The sequence below is a fragment of the Saccoglossus kowalevskii genome, chromosome 12 (genome assembly GCF_978046115.1).
Source record: "Saccoglossus kowalevskii chromosome 12, keSacKowa6.1, whole genome shotgun sequence".
Classification (NCBI taxonomy): Eukaryota; Metazoa; Hemichordata; class Enteropneusta; family Harrimaniidae; genus Saccoglossus; species Saccoglossus kowalevskii.
The window spans coordinates 12,561,987-12,587,496 of NC_140652.1; the positions used below are offsets into that span (position 1 = coordinate 12,561,987).

Here is a 25,510-nt window from a genome sequence, read left to right on the forward strand (position 1 = left end):
GTGCCAGCATGTTATGTTTCAGATATGCTGTTATACTGTTCTCATGCATCTACAACTAGTAAAAGTTCAAGGTGACGAAGATGATGAACTTCTACCTGGAAGAGTGACACAACAAATAAAACGGAATGATATTCCGAAACTTGATAATTATGATCTTAGCGAGTTTATATATTACAGAGAAGTTGCAAATACCAGTATCACTTTGTTGTCACTAATATCTAAACTAGTCACAAACGCTATAACAAGATAACCACTGGGTTTTCACAGGCCATTCAATCCCATGTAAAACAACTTGGTCTTGCTACAAAGAGGATAATAATTACTTTGTTAAACGAGTATGGATACACTGTAACTTATGATGTGGTCCTTAGGTTGAGATAATCAATTGCAAAGTTGAAAAATGTCACTGCAAGAAGTCTCGGTGGCCGAGGGGAAGACGTGTAGTGGCGTGAAGCTAGGCGATTAGGTGCCGTATGCGAGCGTCGGTTCGAGTCACGCACGCAGTACGTGTTTACTATAATTAGACATAGTCTTTACCTTGCCGTTTATTTGGTGTTATTTGCTTACTTTACTTCCTATGTCGACAGCAACTATGAGTTTAAAATTATTTCTCAGTACAGTTAGTCGTTGGTTTGGAAGAAGGGAGATTGATGCAATGACTGGGTAATTCACTCAACAATCTTACACAGTAGAAGTAACTGAAACTGACAATGTTTCACCATTGTCATACCAAAACGAAAAAAGTCACATGTAGAACATAAACCTTAGTGAAACTTGGCCTTAAAACCTAATATTCAGTGGTTAACATGGTTTATCACCAAAACGAATGATGGCCAACCTACCGTAGAAGGATCAGGACATATGTCCACAAAGCCACTTGTTATATCTTTGGTTCGTTTATTGATGCCATCTCATCAAACTCTGACACTGTGATTACCACACTTCTTCTCTGTAAACAATTGATGAAGCAACATGGAAAACACTATATGCACTTAGTATCTGAAATTTAGTAGCTCATTTTCAGGTTTGCTATCGAATGAGGCCAGGTGGCATACACATGTAATCTGCTAATTGTTTTGGCAAACATATGAAGGCAATAGAATAGGAACATTTGAATGCTGCATTTGGTGGAGGCAGCAGCATGCCAAATGGAAAGACTTGGTCAAAAGCAGTGAGAGGACTTCGAGTGGTAGTGAATGCCTCCTGGAGAAGAATGTTCTTGATGAAAAAAAAAATTGAAGAGCTATAATCAGTTCTCAGTGAAGATAGAACAACCCATAAAAGAACACTTATGGGTCGCTGCCTCATAATTCACATCATAATCATTCTCCTCTTTATTCATGCAGAAAGAGGGGCAAACTGGATATTGCACCTATATTGTGTTGATAAAATGGTATGTTACTTTTTTGCTGGTCAACAATGATAGATAGATAGATACGTTCTTTGGAATTTGTTGGAAATGATGGGAATGCTTCCCGAAAATGCTGATGCAATATTCATGCAATGTATGCCGACACAAGTCTAGTGTATAGAATGATGTTATCAGTGACCAATTTGGAGAGCAAATATACATTAGATATGGTAATTCCAAAAGAGGTCTAATGTGCATATTACTGTCACCTGACCAGGTTGCATGCTAGATATTATCTCACTAATGTGTACTACAGTTTCCTTTGCTATGAATAACATGTTTGCTTCTGAAGATAATGAGTATGATGGCATCTTGCACAAACATAAAGAAGTGGCGCCAAACATAGAGATTGGATTTAGAAGACTGACAGAAAATAGCAGAAGAGTCAGATAAACACATCAATCCACTGAAAACTAGGAAGTTATTTATTGTTAATGGGCGTGTGTCATAAGAACAGGTTACTGTTAAAAATGCTGTGATTATTGGTGAGAAAATGGCAAATTAATTTTAAGATAAATTTCCGGGTGGATTATATGAAAACAAGTGGTGACAAGGGTGTCAAAGTAGGGAACAATATACTCTACAACATGGAAAAACTGTATACTTGCATGTTGGTAATGAATCAAACACGAGATTTTGATCTGAAGCATGTGATATGCTACGAGCTGACACCACTTTCAAGTATAGGACATGGGAAAAGTGAAACATAGAACAGTTGATTGAAAACCTTAGCGTTTTCACTTCATCAATGGACACAAGTGGGGTAATAATAATTGATAGAAATCTACCATGTTACATGGCCTAAACAAAATTGTCTTCATGTTGCCGGGAGAAAACAAGATGTTGTTGTTGTATTTGATAAACCCGTTGAATTGAATTCAAAGATCATACGCTAGTGAAATCCTGCATTCTGCAAGATCCAATTGATTAGGTGTTAATATTACCGTAAAACAAATTGATTGATAGGAGATGATTAGAGAGAACACTCAAGGGCAATCTGGACATGAAGAAGCATAAGATGTACGCATCATCAGTTATTTGTTTCTCTAGGTTCAAGAAACTTATCTGAGTTGTTACTGATGGTACAAACATATTTGTTTTGTTATTATAATTCCACTAGAAAGAGAAACAAACCAGAAACAAAACTCACAATGAAGAATTTCAATAGTGAAATAATAGACATTAATGCAACAGCACACGAACTGGACATTAGATTCACAGGGTGCGATTAGATATATTTTCCATTTCGAAAAAGAAACGTTTCTACACTCAATATGATGAATAAGAAAAATTGATTGGAAAGCCATTAATAATATTAAAACATTCTTCTTTATTCTGACTTCTGTATTCTATTTTACAAGTTATTCACCTGCAAAATGGATCACATCACTTCCTCCTACAGATGACAACCTTGAGTATCACATGATGCATGCACACCCTATGATATGGAAGGCTTCTGACCAACATCACTCCCTCCCTCTAGATACTAAGGAGTTTGGATGGAATATAGTTAACAATAATCCACATCCACCAATTGCTAAACATAATGTGGCACCTGCGGGACTCATGAAAGTGGTTGTCTGTTGCTGTTCGTTTTATATGGCATTTTCTCACAATAGCTGTTCCTGCAAAGTAGTGAGTTTATAATGTACAATCATGTACGCCATTTCGTAATTGCGATGTCAGTTATGTATGCTTCAATAAATCCACTAGTGTAGATCATTCGGTTGATGAAAACTTGGGCAGTGGCGCTGAAGATTAAGCTCAATAAACTATCATTACTAGTATTTTCATGAATAAGTATTATATTTTTTTATCGAAAAACCTATACTTTGGATTGTTGTAATTAAAACATTATTACGATGTATTAGTAGTGTTTGCATGTGAGAGTGGCCTGAATACAAGCCTTATCTGAGAAGTAACATGTGATCATATTTCATAAAAATATTCTACCGCTTGACATTCTAAATGACCAACTAATCCTGCCATTGTGTATCTACATAAACACTGCATAATTACATACATACGATACATTATACCATCTATATATGGTAACAATTGATAACTATTTGATGTCATGAACAATTTTAAAAAATAGCAATCGATATGACTGTATATGAAAATTTTATTTGACATTATGATGAACAACAACTCATGTTTGCTTTATTATGCAATTAATATTATGATCAGTAACAATTTTTTATTGAATGTCAGGTCACAAACAAAATGTGCTGTCTAGACTGACAATCTGAAATGAGCCTGTACTGACAGTGTATGATAATGTAAATAAAGAAGCACTATGTAATGTACTGATCATGTGACATGGCAATGTTTACCCACAAGCTTAGTGGTGTTCTTTCTGTTGATATCCTGGTCGGAAATGCGTCACAGGGCGATATTAAAATTCAATACTCTACAGTATGTAATTATGTTTAATAATCCTAACAATGTATTTCAACAAATGTTCACAGTCGGTCAGATAAAGAGACGCGTATACGGTGGAATTGACAATTCTGTATCATGTATATTTGTTCTGCGCCGAGGGTATTCGTTTGAATTAAAAATGATATTTTAATATCCAGGATATTGACAATCATTTTTCCATACATATGTCTATTTGAGATTTTAGGCAACGTTTGAAATGAAATTTGTTGATGACAGGTACCATGTGTTCGGCTTTTGTGAAGTCAGCTGACACGTTATAAAAAAATAAGTTGGGTGGCCTATCATAGTCGTTCAATTTACGCAATCATGTATGTATGTAAATCCCAGTCGACGTGAACGTGACCAGTTACAAATAATGAGCCCGAGGTATATTCCTTATCTCGAATTAATATTTAAAATTGATGGAACAGTGTTAGTACACGTTTTCCCTAGTGGTCAGTGTGATTAGGGTGATGGATAATTGTATGCATTTTACACGAAATAAGCAACATGCCTATTGTGAAAATAAATTGGTGTACCGTTTATTCAGCGTACGATTTTATACAACATTGACTCCGTGTGCAGTAAAATCGTGTCAGTTTTGACTTTCTACACGCAAACACATAGTGAACTATGTACGGAGAAGAGTTTTGTTTAGCTGCCGAATAGAGCTTATTATACGTCGTCGTCTGGGTCAACTTTTTACTTGTTCGATTTCTTCTTGAAAACAACAAGCCTGATTGCTTTAATACTTGGTGTATATGTGCCTTGTGCAGACCTCACTCCATTTCATGATGATGTCTTTAATTCTCTAATTTAGATTAATACTTTTTTTAAAATAGTGATAGTTTTGACTTCTTGTTGAAAACCACAAGGCTTTGATTTAATTCATATAGGTACTACAGGTGGACCTCTCTCATATTTGTTCATTTCGTGATGATATATTCAATTCTTTAATTGAAATGTGCATTGCTAACAAGGGAGCCGAGAGGCTGCTTGTTTTAAATCCACACGCTCCCAGGTATGTTATTCGAAGCATGACGTCGTCATCATTGTCATGCTTTAGTATATATTACCCACAATGCATCATGGTGCAGGCGAATACAGTCACAATTCCTTGAATACAGTCACATTTCTCGTCGTATTGATTTCTAAATGCATTTGTCAAGCAACGTCGATATTAGACATTGTGCACATAATCGATGTTATGTTTTTTTGTCTAATGTCTCAATACGAACTCACTGTCAGTGCAGCTTAGTTTGAATGCGTGCGTTAGACTGTTTGGTTGCGTGACCCAACCTGCAGGTATTGCTCATTGACAAAGAGATATTTTGACATACCAGGTTTGTTACTATTTCTTTGTCGGGCAGGAGGCGATTTTATGGCAAGAGAAAATTCCCTGAATAATGTCGCGGGGGATGTTGTAAGCGTGTAACCAAAATTGTATAGGTAGTTAATTATTTAGAGTTACCTTTAGTTACCTTGTACCTTGTCTAGGTACTAGCTAATTGATGTATGTTTCCTAAATGGCCACACATTGTATAATTAGCTGGGTATCGTCATTAGGTGGTCATGCATATGAAATTTGTTTAATTAAAAACATTCATGTTTATTTCAAACTGTGGCGCAATACTTGTGAAATATAAAAGTCGGTTTACACAAGGCAAATCACCAGCAATGCTAGAGGTAATTCGCGACACCGGGCAACTAATTATGGAGACGGCGACAAGTTGGCTGAAATCAGATGGAGCGTTTTTTTCAGGCGACATTGACTGGGACATCTTGGCAACGAATGATACAGAAGGCAACTCGTGGGCAACGCACGAGTTTCCGTGTAAACCGGTCATTATTCATACAATGGATTCTGCTGCCAGTGAGAAAAAAATTGTAACATTGTTATTGGTGTTGTAGAATCATGATAAAGTTTAAAGGATTTGACCACGAATTTTCTTCAGATCTGAGCGTGCTTACTGTTATTAACATGTACATTGTAGTTTCCTGAACACTGATGTATAATGTTTAATACCTCATTGCATGTTAATGACCATATGTTAAAGATTTAAAATTGGGTTCCACATACTACAGTGAACTGAGAAACCTGTGGACATTATAAAAATGTTATAAAGATAAATCTTATAAATCAAAATAACCATTAGATGTTAAAATCATCAATCCAGAATGAGTTTTGGAATATCATCCGAGCTCTCAGAGTTTTAGATTGATGAATTGGTTCAACATCGTGTAATCAGCGAGCTCTTCATTTTAAATAAGTGGGTGGTCACCGTTGCCACGTGATAGCATGATGTGCGTAGGAAATGTTATGCGCTTCAGCCAATTACTATACAATATTTGCATGTAAGTCGGTAATCAGTAGTTCCAATTGTTTTGTTATAAATATGTTAAGCAAAGATTGTAACCTGTGAAATAAAGAAGGAATATGTTAATTATGTGTCTGAGTGTATATATTCACCTGTATTCCAACATTCAAAAATACAGTTGTTGTTTCATCGCCTGAAAAAACTAAATCATAAATTAAATTAAATTCCACGTTGATTTCACCAATGTGAAAATTATATTGCAAAAAAGTACAACAAAATGGTTTCACATCTAAAAAAGTGGTTTTCTTTGTTACCATATGTAAGATAAAATAGAGGTATTATTATATATGTATAATGGAATACAGGAATAGAACAACCCAATGTTATTTCATAACAATGTAATGTATCATTGAAGCGCCTAATAACAAGTGTATAAAAAAACAAAAACGTTGATTGTGTTTTTTATTTTTATATATAAAACGGATCCGACTATTATCTATAACTTAACTATACCTATAAAACACACTTTCATAAAAAAAAATATTACTAAATTGAGATACTTAAATGAATGTTACTCGTATTTGGCATGACATGTCATAAGCAGAGATGTACACATTACCCCCGGGCGTGTGTTATACGTTAACCCAGATAACCATCGATCGTGTACTCGTTACTCTGCAAAACTAATTGTATCTGGGTTTTTTCTCTTCATTATATCGTCCTTAATGATAACATGATTCCACAAATGCTGTTAAAGTGATTTACTAGAAATATAAAACATGTTTCAAATTAGAAAGTTATTTGAACTGTTCTAGTGATATATATATACTTCTATTTCGATGTAATCTGATTGACGCTATATCTGCTGAATAACGGTACTTCTTTGCGTATTTTATTGAGCGTAACAGATCAACCTGTGACTCAACTTGTCAAAATCCGACCCAAGAACATTATTTTTATCACTTCCTAAGTTCCTCGCGCTCTGACCACATACGTGCAACTGTAGGAGTGCGCATAAATATCTTCTCTTTCAGAATTAGTCAATGAATCAGAAAGTTTGAATTGAATACTTGAGGACCACATACGTGCAACTGTCGGAGTGCGCATAAATATCTTCTCTTTCAGAATTAGTCAATGAATCGTAAAGTTTGAATTGAATACTTGAGTCCTACATTGGCTGCGTAGTGTCATGCATTTTGAGACGTGATTGTTGGAATCTACACATCGTTAAACAAATCCCAAATTAAATTGAAATATGTAATTCAGTTAATATTGTTACACCGAAATCATGAATTACCAAAATTCACCAATACGCTGATGTGCATCACCCCTTCATTCACTGCACTTCAATTATTTCGGAGTATTATAATTGACTCCACACTACACTATTGCTACGTGTTATAAATCCCCACTACCAGAATTATAGGTTTTTATGACGTCATAGCTTTACATTACCACGCGATAATGTAAACCTCTGTTTGCAAGTAAGTTCATTCGAGAAACTAAATTTGTTTAACTCTGATGTTGAACTCTGTTATGGTGGTTATTTATAACAACAATAATAAATGCCCCAGAGCGTCATGATATTGAATTCGGGGAAGGTATAGACGCGATAATGTGTTCGGCTTCGTCTTACACCGTGTCTTGTCAAGTATGGCACTATGGGGGATTCATTATTGTTTTAATAACGGACGGGACTTTGCGCTTAAATAACAGCTTCGACTACGTCTCGCCCATTATTGCGCACATCGCCGTTTTTGTCCTGTTGTTGCGCAATAATGGGCAGCGCGTCTTCCGTTATTCTCTAAATAATAAATAGACTGTATTCGGAGGGTAACAAAGCTGCACAGAGAAAATATATACAGAGGGAATCATATAATTTATAGAGAAAGCAATCAAACAATCTACATCAACGTCGTCATCTTGAAAATATCTAGTTGAAAACTGGTTGAGGAAATAATTAAATTGATGTCATCGTTCTTTATGTTTCACAAAGTTGTGTACGCATATAGTAAATTCAATGTGGCTTTGAAGCGCAACAGCATATTGATCTTCATTAACCACGGACTTATTTGAGATCTAAGATTATAATAATTGTGAATTTAACATTCCAATTTATTTCAAAGGTACAGTCATTACACAGACGTAAATTAGGACCATTGCGTTGAGTTGACATCATTAGAAGCAGGTGGGCCAGAACTAATCATCTGTGGGGGATAAATATTTTCTACCCTGGCAGCGTTGTTATTCACTATCTTTCGAATCCGATTGTTACATTCGTACTATTAGTTTATATATCAAGTGATCAAAACTAGTTCAGCCGGCCTGTATGGTCTGTTTTATTAGCAAGGACGCTTGTTGATGAGTAAACGACATTCTACTATGGTTGGGCCGTACAATAATGATGGAAATATTGTGAACTCCATAAAGTGAAAACATGTGCACCATTATTTAAATAGATTCTTTCGGGGGAATTACGTGACATTGTATGGATGCATTCCCCTGACGTGTTATATAGATATCAATCGCATTTTATGTTTTTGTGCATTGAAAGCCGTATAAACCGAATTAATCTCATTTATGGAAGCACTACTTTGCCCATGATCAAAACGTCTGTGTCTGGTCTATTGTAGAGCGTCTGATACCTCCGTAGAATCTCAATGCTTCAGTGTTATGTAATTATATAATTGATTGTGATATTTCTGTCTGAGTCGAATATTAGTCAGGCTAAACATATACAGTCATCACGCAGTCATCACTTCGCAGTCGTCACGCAGTCATCACGTCGCAGTCGTCACGCAGTCATCACGTCGCAGTCGTCACGCAACGCGCGTGTAAACAAACAGTATAGATTACGCGCAGTTTGTGTTGAATTTCGAATCACATATGACGCGACGACTGACACGTTAAACGGTTGGAGTGTAAGGGTCATGTAGTGACTTAGTATCAATCTTGTTGGTTCTGCATCAAATGTGGTAATTCCATTTGTGATCAAATTACAAGTGCAGCGGTAACGATAGTACAATTCATTCCATATACCATTGATCCCTTTTCTAATGATCACCTACTACATATCTAACAGTGCAGCCAATGTTAGTGTTGCCATAGCAATGCTCATCGATTTAAGTCTGTAAACTGTGTTTATGACGGCCCGTGTAAGACGCCTACATAAAACAGTAAGGTGGTTTATGTGAAGTGAGCTTTGTCACTTTTATTAGCTATATCAGGAACTAAAAGCGAATTTTAAAGGCCAATAAGGGCATTTTATGTGCTATAGTACATTTCGAATCGTCACTATAAAAATGTAATCACTGCTTTGATGAAGTGGATTTTGTTCCCAAAATTAAGGATTCATTTTGAAGCCATTAGCTGAGTTTTTAATACTACTAAGGGTTGTTCCCTAGGTTAGTGACTTGCAGTGACCGCATTCATTTATATTAAACGCATTTCATTTAAACTAAAAGGTATCTGTGTTGCTGGGACGTTAAGGCGTCAGGGTCATTGCACAACGCATTCTAATCTCGTGTAAACACTGAATTTTACACGTGTTGTATATTTCGCATGGGACCCATGTCGCGTTGCGATGGTTGTGGTGCTTTAAACTGTTTTAATTATATGTAAGACGAGAAGAGTTTATAATTTGCTGCACTGTAATAATAATAAAATCGGATTTGTACGTTACGAATTTTACCAACAATTTAGTGTAGAGTCTGCGTATAGTGACTCGTCCATAGATGTTTCCAGAGATGATGATGGTGTAATGGTGGGGCTCTCTCACTATCTCACTTATAATCAACACGCCACACAATTTGGCGAAGTGGGAATGCATTATTCGATAAGAATTTTCACGTAATTAATCAGGAATACCTTTTCAATGCTACGCTGAGGTGAATCCTTTTAAAAGATGAGATTCTAGGTAGATGCGACCTTGTTGTCCATGAAACTAAAAAGGTTGAGTGATAAATCTATATAATATTACTCAACAACCTCGAAATGTGTCACAGCATTCATGTTTGAAGGACAACAGCTCAGTGACTTGCAGTGAGTCGTGTGCGTTTGTTGTAACTGTTTTTTGTATATATTTTTTACTGTTCTATTCGGCTGGGTATGTCGGCGTGATGTAATTTGTTTACACTTGTGTGTGTATTCTATATATACATATGGCAGCTGACAACGGCATTATTTCAAGTGCATACGGTTGCAGACGACTTGCCAACCAGTCACTGCGTATGCGAAACGCATGCGCGTGATCCTAATATCCATATTTTCCTCTTTTGGTTCCTGGAACAGATATATTCGTGTTATCATGGTCTTATATGCATGAACTAGTCAATGCTATTTAATGTGCATGGCACACTCCCCTGGAGACTTTGATCAATGTGCTTTCACAGCATGTATTTCATTCATGTCTAATAGACCTTGAACAAAAAATGGCCGCCAATATCTCGTTGATAGCGAGTGCCACGAGACTTATTCTTTTCTCGCGTCATCGCTTCCAAATACCATGGTTACGTAAATGGACGCAATGGGGGGGGGGGGTATATTTACTTGAATTGATGTCATGTATATCAATTCGTTTATAAAAGTAACATTTGCTATATTATATTAGTTTTATTACGGGTGACCACAAGCGTATGAATATAAAATTCAACGCTGCATGCTGAGACACCTGGATCGCCGCCATGTATCGGAAACGCTTTGGGTGGCGATAAAACAATTCGAATAACCCATTTCATCTCCAGCGAAGCATCACCACAAATCAATATATGAATTGCCATTGAAAATGTCATTCTAGTGAAACGTTATCAGTGACGATGAACACCTGACTGGGTTGTATATGTATCGGCGATTTTACATGCAGTGATAATAGGGGGCAGGGGGTAGCTGGTACAGGTTCCAGGAAATAAAACCGGCATTTAACGTTTTTACAGGAAATGCAATAAAAGTTCTATTTACAGTAAACATTAGGTTTTTACAATTTACAGATAATTAAAAGCAAATTCTTAATTACGTTTTTATAATATATTTACATTGCACATTGCCAATGTCTACGAATTTACGTTTTTTATTTGTTTAAATTACATCATTACGAAAAAAAAAACAATTGATTACAGCTTACGAAAATACCCCTTGCAGACCCTCATAATAAATACACAGTTCTTTATATATATTTTTACGTATTCCCTGCACAAAATTTACACGCAATGCAGGAGAAGTGTAATTCAAACAAAAACATACTTGCAACTGGATATGAGGCCCTCGGTTGTAAACCATTTCTTTAATTAGGTTCGGGTTGTTTAATAGTATGCGCCAAGGGTGCATATGCATCCATGCACTCACGTATATTGAACGAACTACAAATCCCGGTAATGCAGTTCCTGGCTAAGCTTCTTGGCGTGCGAAGGAAATTCAATAAACTGCCATAGCCCACGACCTCCTGTGAATGCATTATTTGCACTATTAGTTATTGAGTAAATATCAAATATGTTTGGTCATGTCTTGTACTTTATTTTCATTTGTTTTTCTTTTTGTAGTCTTTTAAATAAACTTTACCAATTATAATTCACAATTATAATTAATTGGCTTGTTATTTATTTATTTATTTACGTTTTTACATCTTTTTTAAATTTTGTCACCAAGGCAACTAAAGACTCTCAATATTATAATTCATAACAAAACAATAATTCGTGGCAATATGGCAAGCAATATATGTAACAGATGAAATGAACGTGGAATATCATTGGTACCCACATATTATTATACCTCTAAAAACTACGGTAGATTAAAGGCTGGTGGTCGTCGTGCAGCGCATGTTATTTCATATAAACAAACAATGTATTTTACATGCGTTGTCTACGTCACAATGAGTTACATATCGAACAAGATGCGGCGCGACGACCACCGCTCTCTAAACTAAGTACAGTTATGCATACATGCGTACAATATTTTAAATTGACGAAAATGGCCGCCGAAATCTCGTTGGGACGAGATAGCCACGAGACTTGTTTTTGTCCCACAAATATTGATGAATTTTCCGCGTCATCACATCCACTGTTTCAAATACCATAGTTACATTGCCAGTTGAACAGTGAGAGAGAATGGAACACAATTAACGGGTAAACAAGTCTTGTGGATCTATCTAAACGAGATTTTGTGTAGTTTTCCATGGCGATCAAGATTTTACTTCAATATTTGTATTGACTACGCACAACGCTGACATTAAGTGATCTCAGGTTTGCAGTATTATTACATTGCTTACACGACCGTTAAATTAGACCTGACATTTCGTAAGCCTTATTAGCAGCAGTGTTGATGTGCTTTAAGAAATCCGTATTGTCGGTAAGAATAACAACACTAGTAATCCTAGTGATTCTAGACCCGTCAGTCTAGTGCGCATAACAAAGAGCTTTCTTCTTATTGGTTAACGCCATACGATGAGAATTGGCTCTTATATATAGGAAACAGTATATTAGTTGGGCTCTTCAAATCTCCCATATGTCGACAGTATGTCGAGGATGTTAAACACGCTTCACTGTACCTAGTAGATAGTGGTGCGTGTAAGACGACCAAGATTGGAACACCAAGCAGCGGGTCGACAGACACATTGAGCTGTATGTGAAGTAGAACTACCATCATATCCAATCATTATATTGCAGATTACATTGGAAGCTTGATTCATTCCGGGAGTTCTTCAACTACTCGATCTACTTGAACCCTATAACTAACAACATGTGTCGGTGTTTTTTTTTTTTCTCTCAATAAATTTGACAAGTAATCACAAGTAATGCATGTTTACGGTTAATGGAGCGGTTGAGTGGTATAAATGGTATAATATTTCTGAACAGGGACAATGGCAGACATTGTTGACAGTTCTGTCTCTTAGAGTGTATTCCAGGCGACCAGGACGGGTAATTGATGTTGTATTAATTTATTCACTCATTAGATCGATGGAACAAATATTCATATAATCGGAACTTAAAACAACAACCAAAAGCGCATATTCAAAACAGTTAAAAGGCACTGATAAACTATGTTCGCAGTATGTGTGCAATAGATATTAATAGGCCAGGGTAACATAAACATGATTTGCATCGTCGTATATGTTATATATGGGCAGTTAAAGTTTAATTATATCGTAAATATTGTGAGAGGAAAAGACATGAACACAACAAGTATCTAGACAGGATTCGCATTGATGTTGTCAATTCAAGTGGCGTTTAGACGTCATTTGTATAATTAGGTCGGTTCGTGTTTATCGCGGTTCAGGATCGGAAATGGATGTATGCCTCGTAATAAGCACATCAGAAGCACTCATTTTCGCGGTATTCGAGTGATCTTTCAAGGCTACGTAAAGACTTTGTGACACTGCTTGCTTGTAAAAAAAAAGGTCCCGCGGCTTGAATCAGATGCATCACAGTTATCCAAAGAAGATATGTAATAATATGTTATGTACGCGTCTTGTTTATATTGATATGTTGATTATATGAGTCGGTGGTGTTCCTGCATGGAATCGAAAGGTTGGACAGATTGATACAAATTTATAGTTTTATTTCAAATACTTTTTGAAATTATTTGTGACAGAGCAGTTATAATATAAATATTGAATTTCGAGTAACTGGCGTATATCGCAGATAAAGATCTCGGTAGGTGGTAGTCATCGGTGAATGGCGAGTAAATTTTAGCCACAGCTGAAAGAAATATCAATATTGTTTCCTGTTAATCTCCTAACTCGAACATTGCTTACAAGCAGAGAAAATCGCCATTCTTTTTAATATATATATAAACAACAATCCCCTTCAAAAGGTGTCTAATAAGTGGGAATATCACACTAGATATGGTTGTTTAAAAAGTAGCCTTACAATATTTTCAGGTGACAAGTTAGAATATTACAACTTTACATTCCATTTTTGATCTCACTGTTAATATTCTTCTAGTGCGGTTCCGTGGGCGATACATTCATAACGACAGCTTCTATTGGATAACTTATTGAAAACAAAACGAAACACACTACATGCAATCTACCACCTGCGTTCCGGAAATTTTCTTTGATATCTGCCTTGCCTAATTGTCAAGACCATACGTTTTTACGGGCTGGGCCTTTGACTCATTTGTTGCCAGGACAACCATATTTTCTTAAGGCTTGTGGTTTTATTATAATCACAGATTATGTTATAGTTAGAAGCTATTTGGCAGGTTGGTATTGAACCATAAAGCTGTACCACGCTGCTAGAAGTTCTTCGCACATATGTCCGCATATTATGCGCATCGTATAAGCGCACTCCTTTGTTTCGCGTCTGATGAGTGATGCGTTCCTGACACTGAACATTTCTATCCTCCTAGATGCTCAGTCTGTTCCAACCATTGCGAATAAAGTTGCCTTCAGTGGGATTTCCCTTCACGTGCGCGCGGCATAGCATCCCTGGAAGTCACCAGAGACAAGAGTTGTCTACAAATTATATTTTGACCCGACTGTTGGCTCGTAGCATGCGATCCCACGAATATGCAATCGCGACAGTGCAGCGAGAAGCAGCCAAGGAAACTCTTGAGTTATCGGGGTCGGGGCCGGTTCCAGTATGTAATACCGTGGCTTTATAATAGTACGCTGATTCATACAGGTTTATATACTACCTGCTGTGAGATCGGTCGGATGCCGTTATTGTCTAACTGTGTGTTAACCTAAAAATGTGTTCAATTGTGACACAGATACGCTGGTGATCGACACACAGAGTGAATTATTCAGTGTACCAAATCAGGATGCAGTTGACGTTGTTGGGAATACACAGTCCTGCCAAATATATCGTCGATTTTCAAAAATGTATGGGGCAATAGTATTGGACTAAATTATATATTGCATTTATTAACATTAAGTCTTGTCAAGTGTAGTTATATTTCAGACGTGTGAGACATGCATTCTCCGATGTCAACTTTACAGCAGCTTATATAGAATAAATATATACTACTGATGCTTGTTTCGCCTACTTAGTATTGGAACTTTATAAACCTGATCATATATCCCATCCCACGTACGTCTCCACATCAAAAGAAACCACCTTCAGCTCTCCCGTAATTGCAGTAAAAGCAAATTTATAAAAGTTACTAGTATTTTGGTTTTGCAAAAACAGCATGTAATAAAAACACATTGTAAAAAGTAACAGCAATCTGATGGTAGATAAATATTTATTTGATAGCATTTGTGTGATTAAACTTTTACTAGATAAGCGTGTGATTTCCAGTCGGTGATTGAACTAGCAAAGCAAACTTCTTATGTTGAGTGATGGTACGCACACACAGCCTGGAGGGAAAGTGTTAATGATTGTGGATTCAGCTTTCCTCTTTAAGTGAACATTGTCTTTAAGTACGTGACTTTTCCGTGATGTGGGCCGAGTATTAGAGAGAAAGCTCCGAGCGTAATATACATGCCTAACTTTGTATCTTATGTAGTAAGTTTTACCATGCTGAGGATAGCAGAAGGCCGTGAACCTCTCCACTGTGCGTTGTCCTTTGCTTTGATGACGTACCTTCGATAATATTGACTGGGTTCAAAATATGTGTCTTAGTTCCCTTACATAAGTACGGCCAGAAAATAATCTCACTGAGAAAGACATGCATATTTCATGCAATGTTGCTCTCAACATTATTTGAGTATACGTTGTTGCCTAGAGTGACATCATCGACACAGTCGAGTTGAAGGCCTCGTTCAAAATAAAAGTAGTACGTATACACGATGCAATACAAAATCTCCATGGCAACTTCGATCTGCGAGATAAAAACACTATAATGTTAGACAGCAGGCAAGGACGTTATGGTGTATCATACCACTTGTGAAGGCAGTGGCATTATGATTACGGCGCCATGCATAATTTTAGAAATCGCCTAGTATGGATTTTATTGAGTTTTTTTGCCTGTTATCTTTTTTGTTCCCAAGCTTGTAGCTAATAATGAAAATAATGTTTGAATTATCTGTATTATCAACTATCAAGTCAATGATTGTATCGCAGCTAACAAATGGTATTTCCAAGATTTATCACTCCTTAGCTCAAAGGATACCATGTCAAGCCATCATTCAGTCAATCTGTACTGACGTACTTTCTACTCACAATGAAATAATGTAATCGTTATAAAAGGGCGTACGGCAGTAGACTTATTCAAGTGAGTCAATTTGGACGAAGCATCGTTAAGTTGAGTGTCTGTCGTTACTTTGTCGCGTTCAAGAATGTCACGGCGACCTTGATACTTCGTTGCCCATGCGCAGATGCAGTGTTTAAAAAAAAAACTGTTGTTTGTGAATGACTGTGACGATGATCAGAATATGTTGCAAAACAGAAAAAAGGGTACAAGTGACATTCATTCCGAGAATAGGAAGGTGGCTACAGCATAGGAAAAAAAATGGATTTTATTGGGGTTAATTAAACCTATATATACCTCAGTATCGGTCAATACACAGTTTTAATTACCTTCAGAGGAATTATAATCACTCTTGACGTGACAACGAGAGAGAATGGGAAACGTGCGTTTATGGTTATTGATTAAGTATTAATATGTGCAATACAAGAAACGTACGATTTGTTGGTGAACATGTGCGAAATTTGTGTTGATAAACATTGAATTTCCCACAATCCAATGCGCTCTTCTAATGGAAATCACAAGTATGAGGTTTCACCTGGGTGCCACTTGCACTAATTACCACCAGTGACTCATTCGATACCTTCCAATCACCTGAAAATACCTATAATGCTTTGGAACGTCTAAGTTTGTACTCGTTGATCTGTCAAAGTCAACTGTCAAAGTCGCCATTTTTGTTTATATGTGACCTATATATCACGCGCATGAGTGGCGCAATGACTACCGCCCTTTAAATGTCACACTCACTGTGTAATTCATCGAACAATTGGTGATGTGTGCACAGACGCAAAAGCTGTTATTTGTTCCTGATTTCTCCAAGCGGTTATTACCTAAATAATAAATTTAGTGCTACAAACAACAGCCCGAGATTTATGAACTGTTCAATGGCTTCCTCGGGGGTAGAATAGATATGAGTGGAAATAAATAAATGAAAATAAACAAAACATTCACGTTAACAATAAATACTATACAAAATCTTTGAAATATTGTACAGGGTGTCTACAAAACCTCATCATGGAACGAAAATCATGGACGACGAACGGAGAAAGGCGTGTGTAGATATCAAACATAATTTAATGATATGGTAATAATAATAATAACAATTTCTGAATCTGATCAGTTGATATTATGATATAAATGATTCCAACAACCAAATATATCTAAATTTAGCTTTTAATTTAGGAAGTTGTTATCTAAACGTGACGTCACAATGATTTAGCGTCATAATTCAATTAAAGTAGACTTTTTTAAATATTTTAAATATTTTTTATTCGACGTAAGATATTTGCCTGCAAACTGTGCTTAGACCAATAATGTACATGTTTGATTTACATAATTAGCGAATTTGGGTTAATATCTGTTATGATTGTATAACCCATAAATTGATGAATTCAAGATCAACGATTATGCATTGACATGACACTGAAAACGGAAACATTAGTGTAACAATAAATGACACTATCTTATTCGTAAATCAGTGCCAGTCTATATGATCTTGCGTAGGCGACACTGATGGAACGCTTGTTCCTGTCGTGCCTTTAAAAAATGCATATATAGACATTAGAAGTGGGCGAAATTCGAGAGTTATACATCAATGCATGTTGTGTGATTTGCTAGAAGCACGTACAATGAATTATTCCCGGTCGGAATATACTAATCCAAAACCCTGGGAATTCATTAATTTATAAATAGTAAGCACGCTTATCTGTTTAAGCAAAGAACTTTGTTATGTGTCGAGGTATTGCACACATTCTTAAGTAGCGAGGTTCATATTTCAAAGTCTGTAGTCATGGAAATGTAATCGACTGTATTGGCTTAAGCTTCACATAAAATATATTGCTTCCGTCTTGTGGTTGTGATTGACAGATTTGTGGAAATACCGGATTTTATAATCCAGTTTTTGGATTTGCTGATTTGTGTTGATTTATGACCGTACATACAATACAGAGTATTTCGTTCATCACCTTTGGATATCTCGTATTTTGTAGTATAGTTTCAACCTTGTCCGTACGCGTGGTGAAGAACATCAAAGATTATTATACATCACGACTAGAACAGCCAATCATATTCTCCATCCGGGTTCTTTCCTCCCGCTTTTACCCGATTTACGCCACTTTTCGAGAGATCACGATACTCGGCATTATTCATGAATTAATTAGTTTGCCACGTTTGCTTCTACTATTTGACTATCTTATTGGAGAAAAAACGCGTTCAGCACGTTTCAGAACACTAAATTTGAACGGTGACGCCGTGTGGCATATAGCTGCGCCCGACAGCGCACATGTAAAAATGAATTCTTCTTCAGGCTGAAGCTGCTCAAATTAGGTTTATACAACCATGAAAGTAATAAAAAAAGCGTTCATGATAAAACTCAATAAAAATCAATCACTGCTCTTGAACTCTTTCAACTTGTGTATTTGTGTGCATACATGCATTTAGCTTCGAGTGATTGCCATCGTCGTTGCAACCGCCGTCGTCGTTAGTAATAGACCTTAGGAGTAAATGGCCGCCGAGATCTCGCTAAAAGCGAGAGAACCACGAGACTTGGCCCTCAGATATTGTGTTATTCTCCCCCGCCATTGCGCCCACTGTTCACCTGATCTATGTTTCCTTTGAAGCAGTGGGTGTGAAAATACTGAGGAATAAAACAACTATTTGAGGGGCAAAACAAGTCCGCATGTGTGGACGCTCTCTCACTCTCAACGAGATCTCGGCGGCCATATTGTCTCTATGGTATATTGTATTGTCGCCAATGATACGCACATCTTGGTCTCGTATTTCTTAGAATCTCGACAAATGTTGATTTTCGAAAAGAAAGAAGAAAACACTTTTTTGATTGTTTTACTGTTACAATCTGTAAGTTGACTCACTTTTGTCACCATTCAAAATTAAATTTATGAAATTTATAAATTTAGCACATGTAGGCGTAATCTTGTTACACTGTTCAGGGAAGTCTCAACATCTAGCCCAATGTATATTGTTCGATCGTTGTTCACCGGTTGCGGTTCTCAGGCGCTGAAAATGCCCGGATGTTCGTTCCCAAAAATACGGCTGTACTCCATCTATCTGGTGGGCGTAGCTTTGAGACAATAATATTAACGTTACCGTTGCTTATTACATACCTGATACAATTTCTGTTGTATTCCACAGTGTTGTTGTTTTATTTATCACTCTTCTGTTGATAAGTAGAATTTACGTTATAACGATATTGAATATGTTGGAGTTTATTCTGTGATTTATAATGGATTTGAATTTGTGGAGGATTATATAACATCAGTGTATTAATCGGCTATTTCACTAATACTATCATCACTACTAGATACCCTGAAGCTAAGCAAATGTCATCAAATTTCAAATACGCAGACGACACTATGTCGCCACCGCCCGGACTGACCCGCTTGAATACATCGGGCTGATTGGTTGATGAATTATTGACGTAAAGTGCCTTTCACTTTCAATTATTCGGATTATTGTCTTTTTATATATACACGTCTTCACATGCCACCCTAGCACACAAATTCCGTGTCGTAACTTCATTCAGGTTGGTCAATATAGTGCAATTGCTTTATCTGCTTGATCAAACACAGCAATGGTGTCACACATGCGCGATTATGGGCAGTCACGTACTCAATAAGATGAACGAACGAGGTCTTTCCCATTGTCCAAATTGTGTGTTGGTCTGCTGTCGTCAGTCAATAAAAATGCTGTTTTTTATTTTTATTTTTTAGAGATTTTCTACATCATAAATGTTAGAATTGTTTATTTGAACGACCTTAACTCCTCCACCTCATTTTGACGTCACAGAAGAGAGTCGTCACTAGAGGGCGCGATTGTATTGCGAATGTACATTGAACTCTTCACGTTGGTATAACTCCTGCTGAACAAATAGGTCCAGATAATCTGAGTGTTGTTGAGCAATGATCGTAAAAAACGTAAGCCGTGAATTACACAATGAAATGAAATGCAACGATTCAATGAGGAGATGATTTATTTATTACAACTTTTTTATAAAAAAAAAAGTACAATAATCCCAAAAGTTTCTATTTTAAATCAAAATAATGTAGAATAATTACTTTTATTTTTTATTTAGAAAGGTGTATTTGCGATTTAGTGAGCTGATTTCAGCAGACGAATTGATCGTGCACTGCGAGAATAGGTATATATATAGTGCAGTTACAATGTGCAGACAAAAACACAAATGACATTAATAGCAGGAAGCCTCGTTTTCAACACATGCTGTGTGAATTAGGTCATTTGTTAATCATATGCGCGTGACAGTCATCGCTACCTGATCGAACGTGAGCACTACGGCGGGTTGCATCAGCAGGAGCACACTGTACTGTGTGTGCCCCCACTCTCCGGGATCAAGTAATTTGGACGAGATAGATTCATCGTGTGAGCGAGAGAACGCCATTGTGATTGGGGCCGCTGTTCTGCTCTCCGTACATACGCGGGGGTTCGACTAAAGAGGTGTTGGCCCGCTGTTATATACTGCCTGTGCGTTCTATTGATTTTTCCTCTATGTCATAGCGACCGATGTTGATCTAACTCAGAGGTAAGTCTTATGTGGCCTATCGGCATTGATGATGCCGTGAAATAATAGCCATTTGCAAATTGTCCGATTCATCTTATGCTTTTTTCTGCATGTTATACAAATGGTGCGAGCAGTGGGCGTGAGTGAGTACAGCGCAAGTAGTCGTAGATGGAAATCGTGTTGTGCTCCCGTGGCCGTAGAAATCGCGTAGAGTTTCCCATATTCGATCGGGGTTGCGTGCTCTATGAGAAATACAAGGGCGATCATGCCCGTCTGTCGTCAGTCACATATCGCATTGATGGCGTCTGTATATTCATATATATGCACAGCCAGATTACAAATTTACGTATGGTTTCGATCGATCTACAGCTGCCGACCAGCGGTGTCGGTGAACTGTTTATGCTCTGCGTTCGCTCAATACAATTTGACGACATAGTGAATGAACTCCTCGTGACAGCTTGTCGATACATGGATTACACTCGGCAAAATTATTGACCGTCTACATCGTCAGTTGCGTGGTTAATTAAACTATGTGACATCGCGGGGAAAAAAACTGTTTTCATTTTAATTTGCTAATAAATTGAAGAATAGCCAATGTCGCTGCGTGCACGACTTGGTGAGAAAACGTTATATGTTTTACTACCGGCATTGCCGCAGACTTGGTCGCCATCGCCCATTTGTATCGAGGCTCCAAATATAGCCATGCTCACGCGCTTAAAACTCTGTTCTAATATCCGCCCCATTGTCCCTTCATACACTGTTTAGTAACCGTGCTTTATATGACGACCTGAAAACTAGTTATTGCAAAACGTTCACTATAGCTAGTTTAAAGTATACAAAACCATTGAAATAGATTAGTAAATACCGCATCTCTAAAAAAAGTACACGCGTAAAAAAACGTGCAAAGCATATATAGAAATAAAAACTCCATTGGTATTCGAATGTATATATAACGTGTTATCGTACATCTCGTTTCAAGAAATTCGCTCAAATCGAATAAGTTATAAAAAAAGATAATGCCCGTTAGCTCCAAATTAAAATATTATTCGACTTTATTAATCGAATCAGACTGCAAATTAATCATGGAACAATGATTTAAATGCAGACTTAACATATTCTATCCGATTCTGTGAATACATGTATTATACAACACTCGCACTTATGCAAGTCCCGGCTTATCCTAGCCTACGGCGCACCAATCACATTTCAGTCGACAAGAGCTACACATGTATTATGCAACTGTGCTACAATCTACCCGTTAAATAAGCGCTGTAATAACAATGTCGTCATCGTTTGCATTATACCATGGAGGTGAAAGACTAATCTCAGGTTGTCTTTTACCTCCATGATTATATATACTTCGCACGAGGCAATATTTAAATAAATGCATACATGTATATGGACACAGCCGAGTTTATTTTCACGAGGATCTGCAGCGTCAAGCAATGTGAAGAATATTATGGTAAAATGGAAAGACGAAACCAGTCAGGCATCATCGATTCCCCGTAGTATACAGTAGCCAAGATAATATGCATTCTTACGATTTATTAATCATGCCGTAGACCATATTCGCTCTTTATCCCAGAATGACGGTTAGTTGACTAGCCTAAGCTCTTCTAATCAGCTAACGCGCTAACGGGATTTTTTTGTTTTTGCAAAACATGGCCTGCCAAAGACGGATGGATTTTTACAGCGATGTAGATAAACTTCATGTTCAAGTATACGCAGGCAGACTCATTTTTACGAATAACACCTTAACGCAGATTTCGATTTTCACGAAAAGATTGTTTTAGTTAAACTATGACATTTCAATAATTTAAATGGAATCGTCTCTTCTGGTTATATTATTCCCCCCAGATCTGTGTACCCCTTTTTTTCAGAATATCCACGGCCGTACAGTACACATTGAGAGTGTTCCAATTTTACGACTGTTATTTTAGGAACATTTGGTTTATTTTTGCAAAACAAACACTCGAAAATCCAACATGCATTCTAAATATAATAAATAAACATATTAAATCCGGGGTTTTCACACGGTATCACGTGACATGGAATTTGAGCGGTTCGAATGCTGATGACTTCGTACACTCTATGTTTGGAGTCGATGCGAAGCTACTTACAAGACTGTGCCTGATTGGCTAACTAGCCCCAACACCTAAAGGTCGGACCAATCAGAGAGCAGCTAGTTTGTTGACCTTTTTGGCATACAACTGAAGTCAACGTCACGTAGTCCGTTACATATACATGAGTCGATCATCAAGCTCAAAAAATTGCCACGTAAACGAATTTTGGAAATATCCAAGACAAAAATAGGAAAACAAAAATGAGCATATTTTTAGATGTAATATTTACGCGTCCGCACATTTTTTTATTGGCCGTATCGTCATCGGATAGCGGACGAAGGTGAATGAAGAGAAAATGTCTGTCCCCGTTGTTGTTGATGTTGTTGTCGTCGTTGACTCCGCCATAAACTTTCTTTTTGTGGTTACAGTAACTCAAACTGTTATTTTACCCAATCTCTTAAAACTTGTATATATTACTGGCCAGTGTGGGATCTTGGAATGTCGTGCATGCATGATGTTCAATGTATTGGTGAACATGTAACTTAAAACTGTCTTCTTCGTGTATTTCAGCTTTTTCAAATAACAACGCACGCTAAAAACACAAAACAGACACGCTATGACCGTCTCCCCGCTTTAAGTATTAACATGTAATTTTATGATTAAATAGGGAGGGTCGTCAGCTGCGCACGCGCGAGAATTGAGTCCAAGGCGATGATAAAAACACACACGAGTAGACGCTTGTTTGTAAACAATGACACGCTATAGCCAACTGACGCGTGCGACTCCCCCGCTTTGAGATAAACATCTTTGTTACTTCCTTCAGTTTATAAAAGCAATGGAAAAGACATAATTCCACTCCTTGTATAGGGACAACAAGTATTAATTTCTCTTAGCTTAATGAACTGCGGTCGTAACTGTTCTCACTTAGTTTTTCAAGGCACCAAGGCCATATAAATATCCCATATGTTTAATTCTCTACTGACATAAGATAAGCAACCATGTGTCATTTTTGTCAGTCACAATTCACAGCCTAACCGAAACTGAACTGACCAATGCTATTATATCTGAAGGTGTCCAATATCTAGATTTTCAACGAGCAAGGTTCTATTAGTTACGCTATGTTTTATATATTTGCAAAGTAATCACGCTCTCGTGGATTGGTTCGGAAGTGGTGCCTTGCGTCCAATCATGCGAGAATTATTGCCAGGGTTGAAAGGGGAAACATCGATGAACGCATCTATAGACTTCCTTGATTAAATGTGATTACAGTTGAAAAGCGATTCTTAAGGACGGGTATAAACACTATTATGTATGACCAAATACCGTGCCATTGAGTGCAGAGATGCAAATATCCAAGCTATGTGTTAAAATGTCCACGTGCTTTGCTCATCGATTCATATATAGTGCAATAGACCAGGAAATTTGCATACGTATTTCTGCGCCTTCTTCTGTGTTTGGGAAAAATTCTCTTATTATACATAGATTCATATTCGATGTGACATATGGCAGCGTAGTTACAATGACATTTCTTGGCGCAGTGTAACACTCCGGGTAACAATTCTTAACTAGTACTCGATTCATGCGTTTGACTATAGTATTTTACCGCATTCAACAACTATTTCCTTCTTTCTTTACCATCTGACCAAATTTGACTAGTTCGTTCGTTTTAAATACCAGATATCGAAACAAATACTGCATGTGTGTAGGAGAGAATTTAGTGATGACGCAATCAAGATCGGAGTTATCTGAAAACATTTTCTTTGATCCGAAAAGCCTAATATTGCAGAAAACAGACTCACGTGCGAATCGATATGGGATACATGGAGGAAAAATAATACACACCGTCGACAAATGCGAAATATTAATCGGTGGCCGCGGGAAGTAGCTTGCCGAATCTTAAATTGGGAAATCATATATCTGTTTCTAAATTGTTCAACTTAATAGTTTATTGACCTTTCAGCTGAGCAGGCTATTGGTGTGTGTACTTGGATTGCTATATGTTGCGAGGACAAAAATACAGATATATAGCTACTTCCGAGGACATACACACCTTCCGAGGACCTTTTTCATAGTCCTCGGAAAACATAATTTATATTAATAGTTAATTCGATTATTAATACGTTTTGCGTAGCTTAGGTTTAGTATCGGGGGAAGGTATGGTTCACGTTATATTAATATTAATATAATTATACCATACCTTACCCCGATACTAAACCTAAGCTTCGCAAACATTTCTATGTTCAGTCACGGGATATTCAACTCTTGTTTAATTAAACTTAATTAAAATGCAATTCTCCATTGTATTGCATTGTAATTGAGTTTAATTAAACTCCAATTAAAACGCAACCCTATATAGGAACGCGTTTTAATCGAGTTCATATCGCAACTATATTAAAATTTAATTCAACTATATTAAAAGTTAATCCAATGGAGTCCTCGGAACATATTGCAATACAAGTATGTGTGTGTGTGTGTGTGTGTGTGTGTGTGTGTGTGTGTGTGTGGTACAAGGATTTGATGACAGATCGAGCCACCGCGTCATGTGAGTCCCCAATTCCATCACAACAGTACGAATGAGTGCACTATCTAGTTTATTTATCGACATGTCCGTTACGCCGATTGCCTGTGAATACATTTA

At 37.0% G+C, this 25,510-nt stretch overlaps 1 long non-coding RNA gene across 1 annotated transcript in view; it reads left to right on the plus strand.

Annotated features, from left to right (window-relative positions):
* The first annotated feature begins 20,559 nt into the window (after nt 1-20,559).
* The window catches only part of LOC144355138 (uncharacterized), a 38,416-nt gene continuing 33,465 nt past the window's right edge, over nt 20,560-25,510 (plus strand). The window contains exon 1 of the long non-coding RNA XR_013421151.2: nt 20,560-20,830. This is a non-coding gene — a long non-coding RNA (uncharacterized LOC144355138). The remainder of the gene's footprint in view (nt 20,831-25,510) is intronic.